Genomic DNA, 22729 nt, shown 5'->3' on the forward strand with positions numbered 1-22729 from the left:
ACGACATAATAAAAAGTCAACCGCACCACGGATTCCCAGACAGTCTCCCACACTGGTACTAGCGAGGCCTTAAGCTGTGTAACTTCTGCGATCTGACGAGAGCAGGCACATTCAGCTTAGAATGGCCATTGACGTTAAATGCTTTAATCCATAGTCTTTTTTAATCTATTGTGAAACAAAATCTAAACGACATAATAAAAAGTCAACCGCACCACGGATTCCCAGACAGTCTCCCACACTGGTACTAGCGAGGCGTTAAGCTGTGTAACTTCTGCAATCTAACGAGAGCAGGCACATTCAGCTTAGAATGGCCATTGACATTAAATGCTTTAATCCATAGTCCTTTTTAATCGATTGTGAAACAAAATCTAAACGACGTAATAAAAAGTCAACCGCACCATGGATTCCCAGACAGTCTCCCACACTGGTGCTAGCGAGGGCTTAAACTGTGTAACTTCGGCGATCTGACGAGAGCAGGCACATTCAGCTTAGAATGGCCATTGACATTAAAAGCCTTAATCCATAGTCCTATTTAATCTATTGTGAAACAAAATCTAAACAACATAATAAAAAGTCAACCGCACCACGGATTCCCAGACAGTCTCCCACACTGGTACTAGCGAGGACTTAAGCTGTGTAACTTCTGCGATCTGACGAGAGCAGGGACATTCAGCTTAGAATGGCCATTGACATTAAATGCTTTAATCCATAGTCCTTTTTAATCGATTGTGAAACAAAATCTAAACGACATAATAAAAATTCAACCGCACCACGGATTCCCAGACAGTCTCCCACACTGGTACTAGCGAGGCCTTAAGGGGTGTAACTTCTGCGTTCTGACGAGAGCAGGCACATTCAGCTTAGAATGGCCATTGACGTTAAATGCTTTAATCCATAGTCCTATTTAATCGATTGTGAAACAAAATCTAAACGACATAATAAAAAGGCAACCGCACCACGGATTCCCAGACAGTCTCCCACACTGGTCCTAGCAAGGCCTTAAGCTGTGTAACTTCTGCGATCTGACGAGAGCAGGCACATTCAGCTTAGAATGGCCATTGACATTAAATGCTTTAATCCATAGTCCTTTTTAATCGATTGTGAAACAAAATCTAAACGACATAATAAAAATTCAACCGCACCACGGATTCCCAGACAGTCTCCCACACTGGTACTAGCGAGGCCTTAAGCTGTGTAACTTCTGCGATCTGACGAGAGCAGGCACATTCAGCTTAGAATGGCCATTGACATTAAATGCTTTAATCCATAGTCCTTTTTAATCGATTGTGAAACAAAATCTAAACGACATAATAAAAATTCAACCGCACCACGGATTCCCAGACAGTCTCCCACACTGGTACTAGTGAGGCCTTAAGCTGTGTAACTTCTGCGATCTGACGAGAGCTGGCACATTCAGCTTAGAATGGCCATTGACGTTAAATGCTTTAATCCATAGTCCTATTTAATCTATTGTGAAACAAAATCTAAACGACATAATAAAAAGTCAACCGCACCACGGATTCCCAGACAGTCTCCCACACTGGTACTAGCGAGGCGTTAAGCTGTGTAACTTCTGCAATCTAACGAGAGCAGGCACATTCAGCTTAGAATGGCCATTGACATTAAATGCTTTAATCCATAGTCCTTTTTAATCGATTGTGAAACAAAATCTAAACGACATAATAAAAAGTCAACCGCACCATGGATTCCCAGACAGTCTCCCACACTGGTACTAGCGAGGCCTTAAGCTGTGTAACTTCTGCGTTCTGACGAGAGCAGGCACATTCAGCTTAGAATGGCCATTGACATTAAATGCTTTAATCCATAGTCCTATTTAATCTATTGTGAAACAAAATCTAAACGACATAATAAAAAGTCAACCGCACCACGGATTCCCAGACAGTCTGCCACACTGGTACTAGCGAGGCCTTAAGCTGTGTAACTTCTGCGATCTGATGAGAGCAGAGACATTCAGCTAAGAATGGCCATTGACATTAAATGCTTTAATCCATAGTCCTTTTTAATCGATTGTGAAACAAAATCTAAACGACATAATAAAAAGTCAACCGCACCACGGATTCCCAGACAGTCTCCCACACTGGTACTAGCGAGGCCTTAAGCTGTGTAACTTCTGCATTCTGACGAGAGCAGGCACATTCAGCTTAGAATGGCCATTGACGTTAAATGCTTTAATCCATAGTCCTATTTAATCTATTGTGAAACAAAATCTAAACGATATAATAAAAAGGCAACCGCACCACGGTTTCCCAGACAGTCTCCCACACTGGTACTAGCGAGGCCTTAAGCTGTGTAACTTCTGCGATCTGACGAGAGCAGGCACATTCAGCTTAGAATGGCCATTGACATTAAATGCTTTAATCCATAGTCCTTTTTAAGCGATTGTGAAACAAAATCTAAACGACATAGTATATCGTGCAAGCAATCTAACGATCGCTGGTTAAAGTCCCCTAGGGGGACAAGTAAAAAAAGTAAGAAACAGTCAAATAACGTTTTTTTTAACAAATACAAAAAAAGAAATAAATTAAAAGCTCAAAAAAAAACCCTTTTCCAATTTTCCCTTGAAGCAAAATGTAAAAAAAATAAAAAGTTAACATAACTGGTATCGACGCGTCTGTAAAAGTCTGAACTATTACAATATATCATTATTTAGTCCGCACGGTGAACTGCGTAAAAAAAATAAAAATTAAAAACATCATATATGCTGTTTTTTGGTCACTTCTTCTCCCACAAAAAATTACATAAAAAGTGATTCAAAATTCTCACGTACCTAAACTGCAGCTTGCCCCGCAAAAAATAAGCCCTCACACGGGTAAATCGACAGAAAAATAAAAAACTTTATGGCTCTCAGAATGTGGCGAGAAAACTAAAATTTTATTTTTAACAATCAGTTTTTCCCTTGTAAAAGTAGTAAAACATAAAGAAAACTATATATATTTGGTATCACTGTAATTGTATTGACCCGCAGAATAAAGTTAACATGCCATTTTTTCCGTACGGTAAACGCCGTAAAAATAAAACCACCCAAATGGTTGAGGAACCGCTATATTTTTCCTATTCCACCCCACAAATATTTTTTTTCTCATTTCCCACTACATTATATGGTAACAAAAATGATGCTGTGAAAATCTACAACTCGTCCTGCAAAAAACAAGCCCTTATACGGCAATATTGATGAAAAAATAAAACAGTTATGGCTTTTGGAAGGTCGGGAGGAAAAAACAAAAGTGAAAATCCGAAAAATGGCTGCGGAGGGAAGGGGTTAAGTTTGTCCTTGAAAATGGTCTCCTAGTGTTTTCCAGTTCCCAGTGTTACCCGTTCCTGCTGCCTGTACCCTGTGTCCGTGCTATGGTGCCTTCAAGAGTTGGAGTCTCTCTTGTGTCGCACCCCGCCGGGTGTGTGTCTACTGTCGGAACTTCATCTTAGCCTGACTCCACCGCTACTGTCTACATTGCCTCAGGTACCCTTTCTGAACTATAGACATTGCATTATGGGTCCCACACCCAGAGCCGTGACACTGAATTCTTGCACCAGGGCCCATGAGCCTTTAGCTACGCCGCTGGGCGGATACACATCAAATCTGCAGCGTATGAACATACCCTTATGCCTCAACTTCCTTCATCAACCGAGTATACTAGATAACAATAATGTCAGTGATGTTTTTGTCTAGGTTTTTGCTTTATTTTGCATTAACATGTGTTTTTTTGGGGGAAAAATTATAAACATATTTTCTTGTAATTTTAATCAAAGAACGCCAAAAATACCATAGAAGTTTTGATCGGTGGGTGTCCAAACGCTAAGACCCCCACGATCGCTAAAACTAAGTGACAGAAGCACTCAGGTGGGTGCTCTGCCGCTTTGTTTTTAATCGGCTTTCCTCAAACTCATAGACTTTCAATTGAGCCTGTACACCACTCCGAGGAAAGCTGAGAAAAGACAATCAGAGACGAATTGGCACAGCACTTACCCGAGTGTTTCTGCCACTTCGTTTTAGCAATCTGTGAGAGTCATAGTGCTCAGACCCCCACCGATCAAAACTTCTGACAAGTCTAAAAGTTTAGTTACTGTTTAAGGTAGTTTTGGTGTTCTTTGATTAAAATTACAGGAAAATATGTTTAGTATTTTTGCCCAAAAAACACATGCAAAAAAATAATGAAGCAAAAACCATGACAAATACATCGGCTAATTGAATCGTTTCTGCAGCACAAAATATTATCGTTGTCAGCAGCACAACTTCCTGTGTAAACATGGAGATGCACTGCCAATATGATGGAAATTCAAGTGTTACGATACTGGCGAACACTGCTGGAATCCTATGGTCAGAAGTAGCGAGCGGAGCACAGTGCAGAACCCGGTGAGACGTCCCCAGGAACAGTGCTTGGAGGGTGGAACACGAGTAGTAGTAGTAGCAGCAAGGAAGTAGGAACAGTCTGGCAAAGACAGTTCTCAGGAGCAGGAGACTGGAACAAGTCACAATACTCAAGCACTGTTTGGTATTCCATGTGGTCTGAAGTAGGCCCAAACAGGAAACAAGATGGTTCACACGATGCAACATTTGCCATCTTGGTTAAGGGCAAGTTTAAGGGCAAAACAGCAGCCTCCAGTGGTAAGGAGTAAAGGTGCAGCACAATTCTTCAAAGTGTAAAACAGCGGCCACTAGTGCTAATTTTGCAGTACAACAACAGCATCCTGACATTACTCCCTCCTTTCGACAGCGGCCTCAGGACGATGTTTGACTTGGTTTATCTGGATATCTTTGGTGAAATTCCCTAACCAGTCGAGGAGCATTGAGATTGCCTACGGGCTCCCACGAATTATCCTCAGGGCCATATCCTTGCCATTTTATTAGATATTGCAACCGATTTCTGAATATCCTGGAGTCCAGGATGTTTTCAACAGTATAATGTTCTTGTCCATCAACTTCGATAGGATCAGGGGGAGGCAGGTGGCGTCCTGGAAATGGATTTGAAACAACAGGTTTCAATAGGGATACATGGAACACTGGATGTATTCTCATTGGTCTGGGAAGTTTGAGACGAAAAGCCACTGAGTTTACTTGTCCAATAATCTTGAAAGGACCAATAAATTTTTGGCCCAATTTTGCTGAAGGTAAGTGAAGTTTCAGATTCTTGGTGGAAAGCCATACTTCATCTCCCACTTTGAAGGTTGGAGAAGGTCTACGAGATTTATCTGCTGTTTCTTTATATTTCTCCTGGGCAATTGATAATGTAATTTTTAGCATTTCCAGATTCTGTTGAAGTGATTGTATTCTGTCAGTCACTGCAGGAATAAAAGTTTCTCTGGGAAGATTGGGAAGAATACTGGGATGGTAACCCAAATTTGCAAAAAACGGTGTTTGTTTAGTGGAGGCATTCTGAGAATTATTGTAGGAGAACTCCGCCATTGGAAGCAAATCGACCCAGTCATCCTGTAAATGGCAGATGTAGCATCGGAGATACTGTTCTAACGTTTGATTTGTGCGCTCAGTCTGACCATTAGACTGGGGATGAAAAGCAGAAGACAAACTGACATTTATGTCGAGTGCTGTGCAAAAACTCTGCCAGAATCTTGATGTGAATTGTACTCCGCGATCCGAAACCACTTCATCTGGTATTCCATGAAGACGAAACACATTCTGAATTATAAGATCAGCAGTCTCTTTAGCAGAAGGTAGTCCAGGGCAAGGAATAAAATGGGCTGCTTTAGTGAGCCGATCAACCACTACTAAGATGGAATTCTTCCCTTTGGAGACTGGTAAATCGACAATAAAGTCCATAGAGATAGATCCCCAAGGGCGAGATGGAATTGACAGAGGCTGCAATAATCCCATGGGTGAGGTACGAGGAGTTTTGTACATGGCACAGGTGTTGCAAGAAGAAACATATTTCTTCACATCTTTTTGATAATTGGGCCACCAAAAGAAGCGGGAAAGAAATTCTTGTGTTTTCTGAATCCCCTTGTGACCTGCTAGTTTAGAGTCATGCATTAATTTTAGCACGTTTAATCTTACAGTTTCTGGAACGTAAATGCAGTGCTTGTTAGTCCATACTTGATTTTTGAAAGTTAGGGACACTTCCTCTGGTGGGTGCAAAAGAATTGGGTCGGTCTCATAGGCTTCCTTTATCTCATCAAGCAAGTCCTTGCTATGGATCACCCCCAGGAAATTGGACTCGGAAAGAATAGTTGTTGGTGGTACTGTCGAGGAGGAGTCATTGGAGAACAACCTAGATAAGGCTAAGAATTTCTACTCGGCACACCTTGCTGTGTTACAAAAATATATATTTTTATTATGGATGCCAGAGGCTGCATGTGCGACGTCGACGTTTCGGTCAGACAGACCTTCGTCGGGCACTAGAGAAATGTACAATTGATTAGATTATGGCATGGGTATAGGAGAACTATCACTTACGATATACATGATAACATCGTAAAATATGTCATATAGGTGAAAAAACAGAGCGTGTAACTGGGTCAATTCAAACATAGTATACCTAACACATAGGACTATGAAATCAACGTGAAAATTAAAAGCAAAAACGAAAACAAAAAAGGAGGAAACAGAGACATAGATCCCAGGAACATGCAACACATCAGGGAATGTCCCATATGGCTATGGAGAGAAATCTTGTGTCTAGGAAACTCATAATTTGGACGATACGAATCGTTGTGCGAGCACAAGGCGCGGTAGAATCACATGATGATCTACGGTACTGATTTAAGGCATAAATACAGATACGGACGTCATTTTTTACGGACAATATGGAGGTACAACTCAGGTATATACAATGCAGAAATGAACACAGAATGCATCACTGAAGAAAGCATGGACATAGACATGTCATATAGAAACGACCAGAAGGTGGAGACAAATAGATGATACAGGTGAAATAGCGTGGGTGTAGTACCCTAAACATCTTCAGATGATATGTATCTTACCTGAGCCGTGCTGGGGACTGGACCGGTACAAAATATGATGCGTATATAGCGCTGCTGTGGTCAGTAATCGGCGGCTTACCGCTCTGTGTTGGCGCTGGTATACCCTGGTCACTTCCTGGTTTATATGTGTGTGTAAGATGGTGGGTGTGTCTAGACGTGTGGAACGCATCGGCCAAGATGGCCGTGCGTTCCACTGACGTGTCGGTGAAACGCATGCGCATGCTCAGAGGGAATGGTTGTGTTGGGCAGAGGAATATCACTATAACTGTAGATAGTGCGCTTGGTTGGATATAATAACAATATTACAGACTAGATAGTCTATGGGTAGATGGCTACGGGAAAAAATACTGGAGCGCTATTGATTTGAGTAATATTAGGGAGGCTGGATTGTGCTCTAGCGCCATCTTGTGTCTGAGTGTGGAGGTGCAGCATGAGATGGAAATAAGTACAGATGCAGGGAAAAAGAGGGGGAATAGAACAGGATAACTCTAGTATGCCCTAGTTAAAAGGATACCGTGTCAATTTGGATGGTGTATAGGCGGGATCTCTTGTAGTATAGGCAGGCTCAGGGAAAATCATCGTGTCTGTGATGAAACAGATGCAAATAGTATTAATGACAATAGCATAACAGTGTGGTACATTTACAATACGTAAAACCTCATTTTCCTACAGTACAGAGAGGTGACGCCTTAGAATAGATAAACGGAATCACACTTAAGATATGGTTACCCGAGACGTCTCGGCATCGAATACTGTTATAAAAAGCTACTAATCTCGTACTCTCTATTCAGGCCCTTTGGTTCTAATGTCTGGAGTTTGTGAATCCAGTAGGCTTCTCTCCGTTTAAGAGAATTAATCCTGTCACCCCCTCTTCTATGAGCTGGGACGTGTTCAATAACTTGAAACATAAGTTGGGAAATATTATGTTTATGGCGGGCAAAATGCGCAGGGATAGGAAGTAATATTTTGCCGCATCTGATGTTGGACTTATGCTGGCTGATTCTATCTTTGATTCGCTGTGTGGTCTCTCCTACATAGGCTAATCCACAGGGACACTTGATCAAATAGACCACGAAGTTTGTGTTGCAATCAAAGTATTCTTTGATTGGAATACTTTGTCCCGACGATGGATGGTGTATTTTATCGCCCCTAATGATGTGGGAACATTGGAGGCAGCTTCTGCAGGGGAAGGTGCCCCTCTTGGGTGTGTTCAAGAAAGTCTGCCTAGAAATTTTACGGGACGATCCGATGTCAGCCCTAACAATCTTATCTTTAAGATTTTTTGTTCTCTTTAAACAGGGTAAGAAGGGGGATTTGAACTCAGTAATTTGTGGGTAGGCTTCTTGTAATAGGGGCCAGTGTTTCCTGATGACGTGATGGATCTTATAGGTACAAGGGTGATAGACATGTACGAAGGGAATACGTTTAGGTTTGTCCAGGGTTTGGGGAACAGTGGTTATTTGAGCTGATTTTAAGACTCCACTAGGATAACCCCTTTCTAGAAACTTTTTGGTCATATTGTCAGTTCTCTCTCTCAGAAGTAGTGGATTATCTACAATCCGATTTACCCGTGTGTACTGGGATTTAGGTAACGAATTTCTGGTAGTTAATGGATGGCAGCTGGAGTAGTGTAGTAAACCATTCTTATCCGTTTCTTTTGTAAAGAGGTCACTGCTAAGATTGCCAAATGGATCTTTAATAATGGTAGTATCAAGGAAGTTGATTTTGGACACATCATGGCTCAGAGTAAACTGAAGTTCTGGCCAGATGTTGTTCAAATAAGTAGTGAAATTGAGAAGGCTATCAATTGGTCCTTCCCATAGGCAAAAGATGTCATCTATGTACCTTTTCCACATACGTGCGTGTTTTATGAAGAGGTTATTGGGATAGATGTGATGTTCTTCTAGATGGGCCATGTAGCAATTCGCATATGGGGGGGGGCAACATTGGAGCCCATTGCCGTACCTTGTAGCTGTATATAGTACTGGTCCTCAAAGAGGAAGAAATTGTCAGTGAGTACAAGATGGAGTAATTCGTCACAGAGGTTTATGACATCTGGATTTGTGCTAGTGTCAGTTAAAATCTCATGTACTGCTTGTGTGCCCTTTGGATGTTGGATGGACGTATATAAGCTACAGACATCTAGTGTGACTAGAATGGTCTCCGTGGATACTGTCTTTAAATCTCTGATATGTGAGAGAAAATCTGTAGTGTCTAATAGGTAGGATTTTGTTTTCCTAACTAATGGTGTAAGTATTTTTTCCAAAAATTTTGAGACGGGTGAGAGAATAGAGTCAGTAGATGCAACTATAGGTCTGCCGGGGGGTTTATCGAGTCTTTTATGAATTTTCGGGAGGACATAGAACACCGGTGTAATTGGATACCTATTTGTCAGGAATGATGCTGTCTCTTGATCTATGGTGCCATTGGTTACGTATTTATCTAGAATCTTAGTCGCTCTGGTCATGATTCTACTAGTTGGGTCATGATCAATACGTCTATATACTGACGTGTCATTCAGCTGTCTAAGAACTTCCTCTATATATGTGTCCCTATCCATAACAACTATAGCACCGCCTTTGTCAGCGGGTTTGATGATCAGATCCCTATCGTTTGTTAGGGAGAGTAGGGCTTGCCTCTCAACATTACTCATGTTGGTCTGGCTTTTGAAAAGACCTTGGTCGAAGTCGTGGCGAAAGTTCTCCACGTCTCTCTGGACCAGTCCAATAAACGTTTCCAATGGGGGCGAAGTCTTTGGGGGAGCAAACAAACTCTTGTTCCTCAGACCCAGTTCCTTCGAGGTGATCGTAGAGGTCACACTCGACGTAGCGGGACCTTCCGGTCCTCGTGTATCCCCCTTATTGGAAAAAAAGACCCGTAGACGCAAGGTTCTGTAGAAGCGGTTAAGATCCATATCCAGCTGGAATAGATCGTACCGGTAAGTGGGGCAGAAGGAAAGGCCCTTCTGTAGTAAGAGGAGTTCGGCTGGACCCAGTAGCTTCGAAGAGATATTGACTACCAATGGTTGTGGGGTGCTCGTCATACCTGCGACCTCGTCGTCATCAGTCGATTTGTGTCTTCTACTGCCGCCTCTCCTCGTCCTCTTCTTGGGCGCCTGCCCCTGCGTTGGTCTAAAAAACGGAATCTGCCTTGGTTTGAGTAGCCAGGATAGTGGTAGTCCGATCCTTCTCCACCCGATCCGGATTGCGATGAGTCCGATGACTGGTATGGTGTTCTGCGTTGTGGTCGCATGGATGTGAATCCTTCGTGCCATCTATATACTCTATTCCTTAGGTAATCCTCTTGATCTCTTTGGAACTTGCTTCTCTTGAAAGCCTCAACCTCGCTTCGGTGGGTGTTGAGATTTGTTCTCAATTTGCTGTCGAACTCAGAGAACTCTGAACTAGAGAGGGTTGCTTTCAATTGTTGTTCGGAGGCTGCGATTTTCTCCTGAAGTTCTGTGATATTCTTCTGTAGGTATGATACAGTGAGTGTCATCAGATCAAATGAACATTTATTGAGGATGTGTTCGAACTGCGTACAGTAATCAGGGTCTTCTTTGAAGATGGTAGGCTTGATTTGTACGCGTAATCCTCGAGGAATACGTTGGACTTTAATATATTCGGCCAATGTGGCACTGTGTAGCTCCTGGTTGATGAGTTTCCTCTTATTCCTTTCGTGATCCCTGTTCCGGATTTCTGTTGGTGGGATCTGTAGAAAATCCCTAGGTGTGGTGACTGTAGATAGGATACTATCTGTTTCCTCCTTGTTGTAGGAAAAGGTTGGATTGGACATATTCACCGTGCTCGTCTGAAAAGGAGATGCATATATTCAGATGGCAGATGGCACTGGTTTCTTTGGGTGCTCGAGGTAGGGTCCCAACCCGGGTGTAGGTTAAGAATTTGTACTCGGCACACCTTGCTGTGTTACAAAAATATATATTTTTATTATGGATGCCAGAGGCTGCATGTGCGACGTCGACGTTTCGGTCAGACAGACCTTCGTCGGGCACTAGAGAAATGTACAATTGATTAGATCATGGCATGGGTATAGGAGAACTATCACTTACGATATACATGATAACATCGTAAAATATGTCATATAGGTGAAAAAACAGAGCGTGTAACTGGGTCAATTCAAACATAGTATACCTAACACATAGGACTATGAAATCAACGTGAAAATTAAAAGCAAAAACGAAAACAAAAAAGGAGGAAACAGAGACATAGATCCCAGGAACATGCAACACATCAGGGAATGTCCCATATGGCTATGGAGAGAAATCTTGTGTCTAGGAAACTCATAATTTGGACGATACGAATCGTTGTGCGAGCACAAGGCGCGGTAGAATCACATGATGATCTACGGTACTGATTTAAGGCATAAATACAGATACGGACGTAATTTTTTACGGACAATATGGAGGTACAACTCAGGTATATACAATGCAGAAATGAACACAGAATGCATCACTGAAGAAAGCATGGACATAGACATGTCATATAGAAACGACCAGAAGGTGGAGACAAATAGATGATACAGGTGAAATAGCGGGGGTGTAGTACCCTAAACATCTTCAGATGATATGTATCTTACCTGAGCCGTGCTGGGGACTGGACCGGTACAAAATATGATGCGTATATAGCGCTGCTGTGGTCCGTAATCGGCGGCTTACCGCTCTGTGTTGGCGCTGGTATACCCTGGTCACTTCCTGGTTTATATGTGTGTGTAAGATGGTGGGTGTGTCTAGACGTGTGGAACGCATCGGCCAAGATGGCCGTGCGTTCCACTGACGTGTCGGTGAAACGCATGCGCATGCTCAGAGGGAATGGTTGTGTTGGGCAGAGGAATATCACTATAACTGTAGATAGTGCGCTTGGTTGGATATAATAACAATATTACAGGCTAGATAGTCTATGGGTAGATGGCTACGGGAAAAAATACTGGAGCGCTATTGATTTGAGTAATATTAGGGAGGCTGGATTGTGCTCTAGCGCCATCTTGTGTCTGAGTGTGGAGGTGCAGCATGAGATGGAAATAAGTACAGATGCAGGGAAAAAGAGGGGGAATAGAACAGGATAACTCTAGTATGCCCTAGTTAAAAGGATACCGTGTCAATTTGGATGGTGTATAGGCGGGATCTCTTGTAGTATAGGCAGGCTCAGGGAAAATCATCGTGTCTGTGATGAAACAGATGCAAATAGTATTAATGACAATAGCATAACAGTGTGGTACATTTACAATACGTAAAACCTCATTTTCCTACAGTACAGAGAGGTGACGCCTTAGAATAGATAAACGGAATCACACTTAAAGGAACAGTGTCATCACAAATAATTTGTTTATATGTTAAAGATGTTAGTGCCTTACTATAAACGTTTATTTTCATTTGTGTGTTTGTGTTTTACTGTTTCTTATTTTCACACTTTTTCTTCCCTATGGGGGCTGCCATTTTTTGTTCCATTTCTGTGTGTGTCGATTAACGACACACACAGACATGGAATACGGCAGCCACAGTCCCATAGGGACTGCGAACGGCTCCCGTCCCATTGACTGCCGTGTACGGCGTCTGTGTGGGAACTGCGCATGCGCCGCTCCCACACAGTCCTATTCGAAATTGGCGCCGTCCGGCGCCATTTTCCTGTGGACCGGAAGTCGCGGCTGGACAGTAATATTACTACTTCCGGTCGCGGCTTCCGGACAAGTGCACATGGAACAGCGGCAGCAAAGGGAGCGGACGGGCCGCGGCGGCAGGAGCAGGTAAGCGATTTCAATGTATGTTAGTGTTTGTGTGTGTTTACTACTGCATGTAAACCTACTACACTGTGGGTCACCTCAAAAAATGGCGACACACAGTGTAGGAGGTTAAACCTTTCAAACCCCTCGTTTATCCCGGCACTAGCCAGGATAAAGGAGGGGGGATTGCTGAGAGCTCACTAGAGCGATAGCTTTTAACCCAATGTTGCAATGCTGCAATTTTGGGAACTAGCTCCAAACAGCTCCATCTAGTGACCAAAAATGGGTAGTATTATAAATTTGAAAAAATTTATAATATTTCCTGACTCGCGAAAAAAATAAAAAAAATTTGAACAATGTTTAATCACCCACACACTAAATGTTTAAATTTTAAAAAAAAAACATGTTTTTGGGGCGACACCATGCCTTTAAGATATGGTTACCCGAGACGTCTCGGCATCGAATACTGTTATAAAAAGCTACTAATCTCGTACTCTCTATTCAGGCCCTTTGGTTCTAATGTCTGGAGTTTGTGAATCCAGTAGGCTTCTCTCCGTTTAAGAGAATTAATCCTGTCACCCGCTCTTCTATGAGCTGGGACGTGTTCAATAACTTGAAACATAAGTTGGGAAATATTATGTTTATGGCGGGCAAAATGCGCAGGGATAGGAAGTAATATTTTGCCGCATCTGATGTTGGACTTATGCTGGCTGATTCTATCTTTGATTCGCTGTGTGGTCTCTCCTACATAGGCTAATCCACAGGGACACTTGATCAAATAGACCACGAAGTTTGTGTTGCAATCAAAGTATTCTTTGATTGGAATACTTTGTCCCGACGATGGATGGTGTATTTTATCACCCCTAATGATGTGGGAACATTGGAGGCAGCTTCTGCAGGGGAAGGTGCCCCTCTTGGGTGTGTTCAAGAAAGTCTGCCTAGAAATTTTACGGGACGATCCGATGTCAGCCCTAACAATCTTATCTTTAAGATTTTTTGTTCTCTTTAAACAGGGTAAGAAGGGGGATTTGAACTCAGTAATTTGTGGGTAGGCTTCTTGTAATAGGGGCCAGTGTTTCCTGATGACGTGATGGATCTTATAGGTACAAGGGTGATAGACATGTACGAAGGGAATACGTTTAGGTTTGTCCAGGGTTTGGGGAACAGTGGTTATTTGAGCTGATTTTAAGACTCCACTAGGATAACCCCTTTCTAGAAACTTTTTGGTCATATTGTCAGTTCTCTCTCTCAGAAGTAGTGGATTATCTACAATCCGATTTACCCGTGTGTACTGGGATTTAGGTAACGAATTTCTGGTAGTTAATGGATGGCAGCTGGAGTAGTGTAGTAAACCATTCTTATCCGTTTCTTTTGTAAAGAGGTCACTGCTAAGATTGCCAAATGGATCTTTAATAATGGTAGTATCAAGGAAGTTGATTTTGGACACATCATGGCTCAGAGTAAACTGAAGTTCTGGCCAGATGTTGTTCAAATAAGTAGTGAAATTGAGAAGGCTATCAATTGGTCCTTCCCATAGGCAAAAGATGTCATCTATGTACCTCTTCCACATACCATTTCGGGAACCAGGCCTGTAAGAGATCACAAAGTTGAAACGATTTAGAAACAGACTCCACCGGGCTTGGCGGGGAGACAAACATTTGGCAGATCTAACAAATTCAAGGTTACGATGATCAGTTAGAACCACTATTTGTTGAGCTGTGCCTTCTAAATGATGTCTCCATTCTTTGAAAGCAGCAATGATGGCTAGGAGTTCCTTGTTCCCCACGTCATAATTCTTTTCAGCAGAAGTCAAACTTCGAGAAAAGTAAGCACAAGGGTGCAGCAAATCTTTCTCTCCAGTTCTCTGTGATAGAATAGCCCCTATTGCACAGTCTGAAGCATCCACTTCAACAATAAACGCTTTTTCAGGGTTAGGATGAACCAGTATAGGGGCTGTTGTGAATTTTGTTTTCAAATTGAAAAAAGCATCTTGTGTCTGAGGAGACCACACAAAAGGTATCCTTTTCTTTGTTAATTGGGTAATTGGTGTAATAATGCCCGAAAAATTCTTGATAAAACGTCTATAGAAATTAGCAAATCCTACAAATCGTTGGACCTCTTTCACATTTTTTGGAGTTGGCCAGTCTCTAATTGCTTGAATCTTGCTAGAATCCATGTGTAACCCTAGGGGAGAAATGATATAACCCAAGAACTGTATTTCCGTTTGATGGAATTCACATTTCTCCAACTTGATATAGAGTTGATATGCTTTCAGACGTTCCAACACCATTCTCACATGATTCTGATGTTCTTCTGTAGAATTAGAAAAGATTAATATGTCATCCAGATAGATGACTACGAACTGATCTAACAAGTCCTTGAAGATATCGTTAATAAAATGCTGAAAGGTTGCAGGAGCATTGCAAAGTCCAAAAGACATGACTAGGTATTCATAATGTCCATAACGTGATCTAAACGCTGTCTTCCATTCATCACCTGGTCTAATGCGAACCAAATTATATGCACCTCGAAGATCCAATTTGGTGAATATTTTAGCTTGACGAACTCTATCCAGCAACTCCGGAATCAATGGCAGAGGGTAACGGTTTTTAATTGTGACTTTGTTTAATTCTCTATAGTCCACGCAAGGTCTCAAAGAGCCGTCTTTCTTTTTAACAAAAAAAATAGGTGCACCTGCTGGCGATGAAGATGGACGAATAAAACCTTTAGCTAAATTTTCATCTATGTATTCTTTAAGAGCCTTCAGTTCCGGCTCTGCTAATGGGTAGATGCATCCAAAAGGTCTAATAGCTGCTCCAGGCAACAGTTCAATCGGACAATCGTAAGGTCGATGTGGAGGAAGTTTATTAGCATTCTCTTTGTCACATATATCGGTAAATTCGTCATATAGAGGAGGTAATTTAGGAGATACTTCAAGCTCCCCTTCAATCTTTTCGTGAGATTGTTCTGGTAAAGACTCTGAGGAGGGGACCTCTGATGGAAAAGACACTTCTTTGGTTTCCCAGTCAATTGTAGGGTTCTGAGCCTGCAGCCATGGTAGTCCAAAAATAATTGGAAAATGTGGGGATGAAATTAATAGGAAAGATAGAACCTCATGGTGATTAGGTCTCATAATTATCTCCAATGGTTCAGTCTCTTGATCAACTGGACCTGAGTTCAGAGGGGATCCATCTACAGTTTCCATAAGAATGGGTGACAGTCTCTCTTGAAATTTTACACCATGTTTATTAGCAAAAGAAATGTCCATAAAGTTCCCATTTTCTCCAGAGTCCACCATGGCAGAGGCGGATATCCATTGAGAATCAATTCTAAACTTGATGGGAATAAAGCAATGAGTGCCTTTGTGTTCTTTTTTAATATTGGGTGCTGTGCAGGAGACTGAATGAATGAGTGCATGCACTGGTGGCACTTGTTCAGAAGAAACAGATTCTACACCAGAGAATTCATGATCTGCTACTACCGCCACCATCTTGCGTTGACGACATGGACAATTGATAAGGAAGTGATCAGTTTTACCACAATAGAAGCATTGATTTTCTCTAAACCTTCGTTCTCTTCTGTCGGCACTTTCACGCTTTTGTATACTGTCAATTTGCATAGGTTCAGCTTGGTGTTCTTGGTAATTCTTTGTTTCAGAGTCTCTCTAGGAGTGGGAGCTGAAGCAGACGAGTAATAGTTATTATTACGGGACCAGGTAGAACCCCATTTTTCTTGTCGACGCTCTGACAGCCGAGTGTCTATTCGGATACAATGGTGTACAAAATCATCAAACTCTGTGGGAGCTTCAGCCCGTGCTAACTCGTCCTTAAGTGCACTAGATAGTCCTTTTTTAAAGAATGTTAATTTTGCAGCATTATTCCACTCAGTATCCATCACCCACTGTCTGAAATCTGTGGCATATTCGGCAACATCTGCCCTGACGTAGAGCCATCAACGCTGCTTCTGCTGTAGTACACCGGTTAGGATCATCAAATACTTGGCTCATGGCTGCTAGGAAGGCGTCCAAGTCATCAAGCCGAGCATCGTTGGTTTCAATAAGAGGGCTTGCCCAGGCTACAGCCTTATGTGTCAGAAGCATAATAATACACAGCACCTTTGAATTATCAGTAGGGAAGTGAGCAGGATGTGCACCAAAATATAACTTGCATTGGTTTATAAATCCACGGTATTTGTCACGATCCCCACCAAACCTGAATGGTGGAAGCGGCAGGGTAGATGAAGAGGCTGGGGTCACAACTCGAGTCTGAAGTTCCCGGATCAGCTCTGCTTGCTGAGCCACCATGCCTTGTAAACCCTGTGTAGCTTGTCCATAAACTTGAACATCATGGGTTGTTTGATTTTCAAACGCCAAATATTTAGTCTTTAAAGTTTGCATGTCAGCAAAGATGTTAGTAAGCAAACAGTTCATATTGTTCACACGAACCTCCAAACTTGCTTCTCTGGCGGATTCCATGGAAATGGCTTGAGTATCCTGTTACGATACTGGCGAACACTGCTGGAATCCTATGGTCAGAAGTAGCAAGCGGAGCACAGTGCAGAACCCGGTGAGATGTCCCCAGGAACAGTGCTTGGAGGGTGGAACACGAGTAGTAGTAGTAGCAGCAAGGAAGTAGGAACAGTCTGGCAAAGACAGTTCTCAGGAGCAGGAGACTGGAACAAGTCACAATACTCAAGTGCTAATGCTGCTCAGCAGGCAGCACTGGACTGGATTAAAGCTGATACAAGGTGTGAAAGGAGAAGGGGTGGCAGTGGGCATGCACTTACTGCTGCTGCTGCTGCTGCCAGTGTTTGCACGGCAGGAGGGCATTTGGGCGTTGCCAGGAAGGCGTTTTTATGTCGATTCCTCCTCTTTCAGTACTGCATTGTGGTGCAAGCAAAAGAAGCAAATCCTGTCTTGCTTCCTCTCCGGCCTTTATTCACCTCCCGCTTAGTAGCTGTGAGTGTGTGTGATACTGCAGGGCCCCGTGGAATTGCCTAGGAGTAGGCTGAATCGCTGCAAGGGTGAACAGCAGTATTGGGCAGGCTCGGTCAACGCGCGGCCCGTTCGGGTTATCGCTTCTCGGCCTTTTGGCTAAGATCAAGTGTAGTATCTGTTCTTATCAGTTTAATATCTGATACGTCCCCTATCTGGGGACCATATATTAAATGGATTTTTAGAACAGGGAGATGGAAATAGAGCTTGCTCTGTCCACTCCACGCATTGACCTGGTATTGCAGTATTTCCAGGACCGGTGCACCCTTTCCTTATGTGTTTACTAAAATCAGATTCCAAAAGTGCTTTTTGTGTTTGCCATTGTTTTTGTCTTTCGGATGGGATCTCCCCTTTTAATCCCATTATTTCAACACCTGTTGGACAATGCATTTGTACAGTCATGTGTGATAATGAGCTAATTTATTAAATGCAATTAATTAATACATTGCCACCTCTTGTTTTGTGTCGTCTGTGTTTCTGTGTTTCCGGCATTTCACATTGGAACAGCTCATTCACCTTCCTTGTCTTCTCTCCGCCCTCCCTCCTAGGTAGGTTAAAGAGCTGCACCTGAGCCAGCCACTGATTGATGCAGCACCATAGTCAAATAGTGGAGTGGAGTAGGGGAACAGCAAACAGCCATTAAAGCAGCCAGCCCGCCCGCCCGCCCGTCACAATGGACCTACCTGTGTACACTAGATGGATGTGATGGAATGTACTGTGGTCCTTGTAGACACTGAAGCGCCTAGGGAGAGTGTCAGGGACTGCAAGGGGTTAAGAAAGGATGGAACAGTTTAAAATAATGCCCAGGATCAGGATTGGTCAACAAGGGGTAAGAGGGGCGTGGTTAAGAAGATATAAGGCAGAGGTTTGGAGCAGGAAGCCCTCTTACCTTCAAGCTGCAGTGGAAGAAACACCTTTGCTGCTGCTGTGGAGTTTCAGAGCGTGGTCGTTAAGAAGATGGCAGAAGAACTGTTGCGGAAGGTGGCACAGCGGGTAGCGGCAGAAGGGCCTGCCTGGCTGGAATCCCTGTTGGAGGAAGGAGAGAGGCGAGGAGCGGAGCGGGGCACGGAACAGTCGGGAGCGGCTACCCGAGGTAGGCCGCAGCGCGTTACACGCCCTCCGGTTAGACTAAGCCCTAGCCCTGTTGCTATGAGGGGTGCTGTGACTGCTGCACAGTCATGCGGTGGTCCCAGCAGGTCCCCTAGGCCTATGTCGACGGGTGCTTCGTCGGTCGACATAGTGCCCCCCTCCCCCCCGTCCACTCGTCGCGCTGGCGTCCTTCCCCATGGCGGTAAGAGGGCGGCTGTTAAACCGGCACGGGCACGGTACAACCCGCCTCGAGCTGCTGATGCGGGCGCGGAGGCAGCGGCCGACTATCGTGACAGTGGGGTGAATATGGCGGACTCAGGCGACTGGTCCGACATGGTCGCTTACCATGCGGCATGTTCACAGGAGCTGGGACTTGCTTCTGGGGCCTGTGTGCAGCCGGGGTCGGCGCCATCTTTCCCCGTGCTGTTCTCTACGCAGCCAGAATTGGCGGCGGGGGGAACAGGGGCGGGACGTCCTGGCAGGCGCAGTGCAGCCAGGACACAAGATGGCGGCGCACGAAAAAAGAAGATGGCGGCGGGTGCGGGGAGGCGGACGGTGAGCAAGCAGCCCAGCCAGGGGGCGGGGGCTTCTGCGGTGCCTGTCGCTTCTCCACCCCGGTCCCCCCCGGGCCCCTGTCAGCACGGGTCAGGGGCAGGGGGGGAGTGTGCTAGGAAAGATAGGAGTGAGGGTGTTTTGGATGCTATTTGCCCTTCTCCTGCCTTGTCATCTTTCTCTCCTGCAGGTCCAAGAAGGGAGCGTTCCAGGCGAGGGAGGAAACGCCGGGCTGGTGGACATCGCCGGCACGGCCATCATGGACGTCGCAGGTCAGGTGACGGGAAGAGGCGTGGTCGACGGTATTCCTCGTCTTCCAGCGATGGTTTCTCCTCCTCGTCTGCGACGACGTCCGCATCATCCGGATCATGGAGGAGGTCGTCGAGGAGATCCTCACGGCCGCAGAGACGCAGTCGACGCCGGGAGGTGCAGCGCTTGTCGGTGGATCAGGAGCAGCTGTCCCAGGTTGTACCTCCCGCCGGGCCGGTGGAGGAGGTGCAGGCCGTGGTTCCAGTGCCGCGGCAAGTGGCTGAAGGACCCTCTGGAGTCGGTGGGACCTCTGGGAGCGGTGAGTCGGCCTGCGGTGACGCATGGCTTAATAAACCTAATGCAGCGGGTGCGGATTTGATTTCTGTTTTAAAAGCCGTGGTGGCTGGGTTGAAAGTGAATGAGGGAACGTCGTGTCCCTCTGTGCCACCAGAGGGAGCTATGCCCCCGTCTGAGAAAGAGAATGCTTTAGCTAGTTTGACGTTTAGAGATTCATTGTTTTGTGGAGTCGCTCCTCTCGGGACTCATTTGTCAGCTGAGGTCAAGGACAAGATTTGGAGGAATGAATTTGTGGATATTTGGTCCTTGGTCTCGGTGGAGCAGGTGACTGTCGACAAGGAGCGGGGCTTTGAGAGAGGTTCGGATAGGAAAGCAAAAGTAGCGAAAACATTTGGCAACTGGGTACAGTGTTACGCTACACTGGCTCATGTTATTTGCCAACGCTATCCTGGGAAAGGGGCCGAGTTGTTTGTCTATTTTGACACAATTTTCAGCGCCCACAGGCTGCACGGTGGTGCGGCCTGGTGGCGATATGATGAAGAATTTCGGCGACGTTTGGCTTTGTCGCCTGATATTAGTTGGGCGACGAAGGCAACGGACGTGTGGTTGCAGCTTATTTTAGCGCAAGGGAGTAGGCAACAACGCCCCTTTCCCAGTGCGGCCGCAGCACCGGGCCCCGCCCCTGGAGTTGCGGCCGCTAGGCCCACAGGTGCCTGTTGGCTCTACAATGAGGGCCACTGTCGTTTCTTTGCCACGTGCAAATTTCGACATGAATGCTCCATCTGTGGGGGCGCTCATTCGGCGCTCCGGTGTTTCCGGAGAGGTAAGCAGCCGGTCAAGGCACCTCCTTCCGGCGCAGCGGAGAACGCCGGTGAACGTGCTCGAGATGGGCCCATGGTTAGAGCGGTACCACAGGAGGCGGGAAGCAGAGGTGCTCACTAACGGGTTTTCGTTTGGTTTTGAGATTCCTTTTGAATATTCTGCGACATTGTCATTGGCTGACAATCTGAAGTCGATCAATGAGAATGTGGGCATTGCGCGGCTAAAATTAGCTAAAGAAGTGGAATTAGGAAGAATGGCAGGTCCATTCAGCGAGCCGCCGTATACGAATCTGCGAGTTTCCCCCCTTGGTTTAGTTCCAAAGAAGGAACGAGGAAAGTTTAGGCTGATTCATCACCTTTCTTTTCCTCGCGGTGGTTCTGTTAATGACGGTATTTCTAGGGCGGAGGCGGCGGTTTCGTATACGTCTTTTGATGTTGCAGTAAGGTTGGTACAGGCGGCTGGACAAGGGGCGTTGTTAGCCAAATCTGATATTGAAGCGGCCTTTCGTTTGCTGCCGGTTCATCCGGAGTGTTTTCACCTGCTGGGTTGTTGTTTAGACAAAGGGTTTTACGTGGATATGTGCCTTCCTATGGGTTGTTCAATATCATGCAGTTACTTTGAGATGTTTGCGTCATTTTTAGAGTGGGTAGTTCGTTTGGAGTCTGGTTGTGACTCGGTCATTCATTATCTGGATGATTTTCTTTTTGTGGGCCCGGGGGGCTCTGGGTTGTGCAGCACGTTGCTAAGAGTGTTTCGACAGGTGATGTCGCGTTTCGGGGTACCTATTTCCGAGGATAAGACGGAAGGTCCTGTAACGGTTTTGTCATTTTTGGGTATCGAAATAGATAGCGAGCGGATGATTTTTCGGTTGCCGGATGATAAATTGGCAAGGCTAGTGACGCAGGTTGACCAGGTCATGGGGTCGAAAAAAGTGACGTTAAAACAGTTACAGTCGTTAATGGGATTGCTGGTGTTTGCTTGTCGTATAATTCCAATGGGTCGTGTTTTTTCTAGGCGTTTGTCTTTAGCCACTAGAGGTATCTCGAAGCCAAATCATTTTATCAGGGTAACCTCTTGTATGAGGAAGGATTTGTTTGTCTGGCATTCTTTTTTGAGTTCGTTTAACGGGAGGTCGGTGTGTCAGGACGCTGAGTTGTCTAATGTAGACTTGGAATTATTTACGGATGCAGCCGGAAGTGATGGTTTTGGAGCAATTTTGGGCCGAAGTTGGTGTAGATCCCCTTGGCCCTTGCATTGGAGTGATTTGGGAGTCTTACGTAATTTAACGCTATTGGAATTGTTTCCTATTATAGTTGCAATAGAGTTATGGGGTAGCGTGATGGTGAATAAGAGGATTGTATTTTGGACAGACAACATGGCGGTGGTGCATGCGGTGAACGGGTTGTCGTCTAGTTCGTTGCCGGTATTAGCTTTATTAAGACGGTTGGTTTTGAAGTGTTTGCGTTTGAATGTGTGGTTTCGTGCAAAACATGTTCCGGGTGTCAGTAATGTGATGGCTGATGCTTTGTCTCGTTCACAGATGTCCCGGTTTCGGGAATTGCACCCGGCAGCTTTGGCAGAAGGGGTGTCCCCCCCCCTTCACTTATGGGCCCTGGTCGAGGACAACTTATGAGACTGTTGAGGGGTTCGGTGGTACCGGCGACTTGGAAGAGTCATTGCAGAGCGTGGGATCGGTGGTTGGAGATTGCGGGGAATGACTTCCCATCACAGGAGGGGTGTCACCTGGACGTTACGATAGCAAGTTTGGTACAAATACGTCAGGAAGGGGGTAGTGCGGCCACGGCGAGCAAGTTTTTAGCAGGAGTGGCCTTTATGTTAAAATTGTGGGGATGCAGAGATGTTACAAAAGAATTTGTAGTTCGGCAGTCTTTAAAAGGGTGGAAAAAAGAGGCGTGTTCAAGGGACACGAGGCGGCCAGTATCTTTTTCACTTTTGGGTCGGCTTCTAGCCGTTTTATGTTTTGTGTGTCGGGATGAATATGAAGTGTCCTTGTTCGGCGCGGCGTTTTCGTTGGCT

The 22729-nt window shown here is 44.8% G+C and overlaps 1 long non-coding RNA gene, 1 other non-coding gene and 11 pseudogenes across 2 annotated transcripts; 1 reads left to right on the forward strand and 12 right to left on the reverse strand.

Moving 5' to 3' along the window:
- Positions 1 to 14: 14 nt before the first annotated feature.
- On the reverse strand, positions 15 to 133 carry LOC142679759 (5S ribosomal RNA; annotated as a pseudogene).
- Positions 134 to 200: 67 nt separating this feature from the next.
- Positions 201 to 319, reverse strand: LOC142679265 (5S ribosomal RNA; annotated as a pseudogene).
- Positions 320 to 572: 253 nt separating this feature from the next.
- Positions 573 to 691, reverse strand: LOC142678375 (5S ribosomal RNA; annotated as a pseudogene).
- Positions 692 to 758: 67 nt separating this feature from the next.
- Positions 759 to 877, reverse strand: LOC142679140 (5S ribosomal RNA; annotated as a pseudogene).
- A 253-nt stretch (positions 878 to 1130) lies between these two features.
- Positions 1131 to 1249, reverse strand: LOC142678033 (5S ribosomal RNA; annotated as a pseudogene).
- A 67-nt stretch (positions 1250 to 1316) lies between these two features.
- LOC142678918 (5S ribosomal RNA) lies at positions 1317 to 1435 on the reverse strand (annotated as a pseudogene).
- Positions 1436 to 1502: 67 nt separating this feature from the next.
- On the reverse strand, positions 1503 to 1621 carry LOC142679266 (5S ribosomal RNA; annotated as a pseudogene).
- Positions 1622 to 1688: 67 nt separating this feature from the next.
- On the reverse strand, positions 1689 to 1807 carry LOC142677833 (5S ribosomal RNA; annotated as a pseudogene).
- Positions 1808 to 1874: 67 nt separating this feature from the next.
- LOC142678896 (5S ribosomal RNA) lies at positions 1875 to 1993 on the reverse strand (annotated as a pseudogene).
- A 67-nt stretch (positions 1994 to 2060) lies between these two features.
- On the reverse strand, positions 2061 to 2179 carry LOC142677722 (5S ribosomal RNA; annotated as a pseudogene).
- A 67-nt stretch (positions 2180 to 2246) lies between these two features.
- LOC142677817 (5S ribosomal RNA) lies at positions 2247 to 2365 on the reverse strand (annotated as a pseudogene).
- A 4044-nt stretch (positions 2366 to 6409) lies between these two features.
- On the reverse strand, positions 6410 to 10185 carry LOC142677692 (uncharacterized). The gene is made up of 3 exons (XR_012852625.1): positions 10000 to 10185; positions 7469 to 7538; positions 6410 to 6720 (listed from the first exon to the last, which is right to left on the reverse strand). It is a non-coding gene; the product is annotated as an uncharacterized LOC142677692 (long non-coding RNA).
- A 7577-nt stretch (positions 10186 to 17762) lies between these two features.
- Positions 17763 to 17953, forward strand: LOC142679466 (U2 spliceosomal RNA). The gene has a single exon (XR_012852712.1). It is a non-coding gene; the product is annotated as a U2 spliceosomal RNA (small nuclear RNA).
- The last annotated feature ends 4776 nt before the right edge of the window (positions 17954 to 22729 follow it).

This window comes from Rhinoderma darwinii (genome assembly GCF_050947455.1).
Source record: "Rhinoderma darwinii isolate aRhiDar2 chromosome 2 unlocalized genomic scaffold, aRhiDar2.hap1 SUPER_2_unloc_55, whole genome shotgun sequence".
NCBI classification, from domain to species: domain Eukaryota; kingdom Metazoa; phylum Chordata; class Amphibia; order Anura; family Rhinodermatidae; genus Rhinoderma; species Rhinoderma darwinii.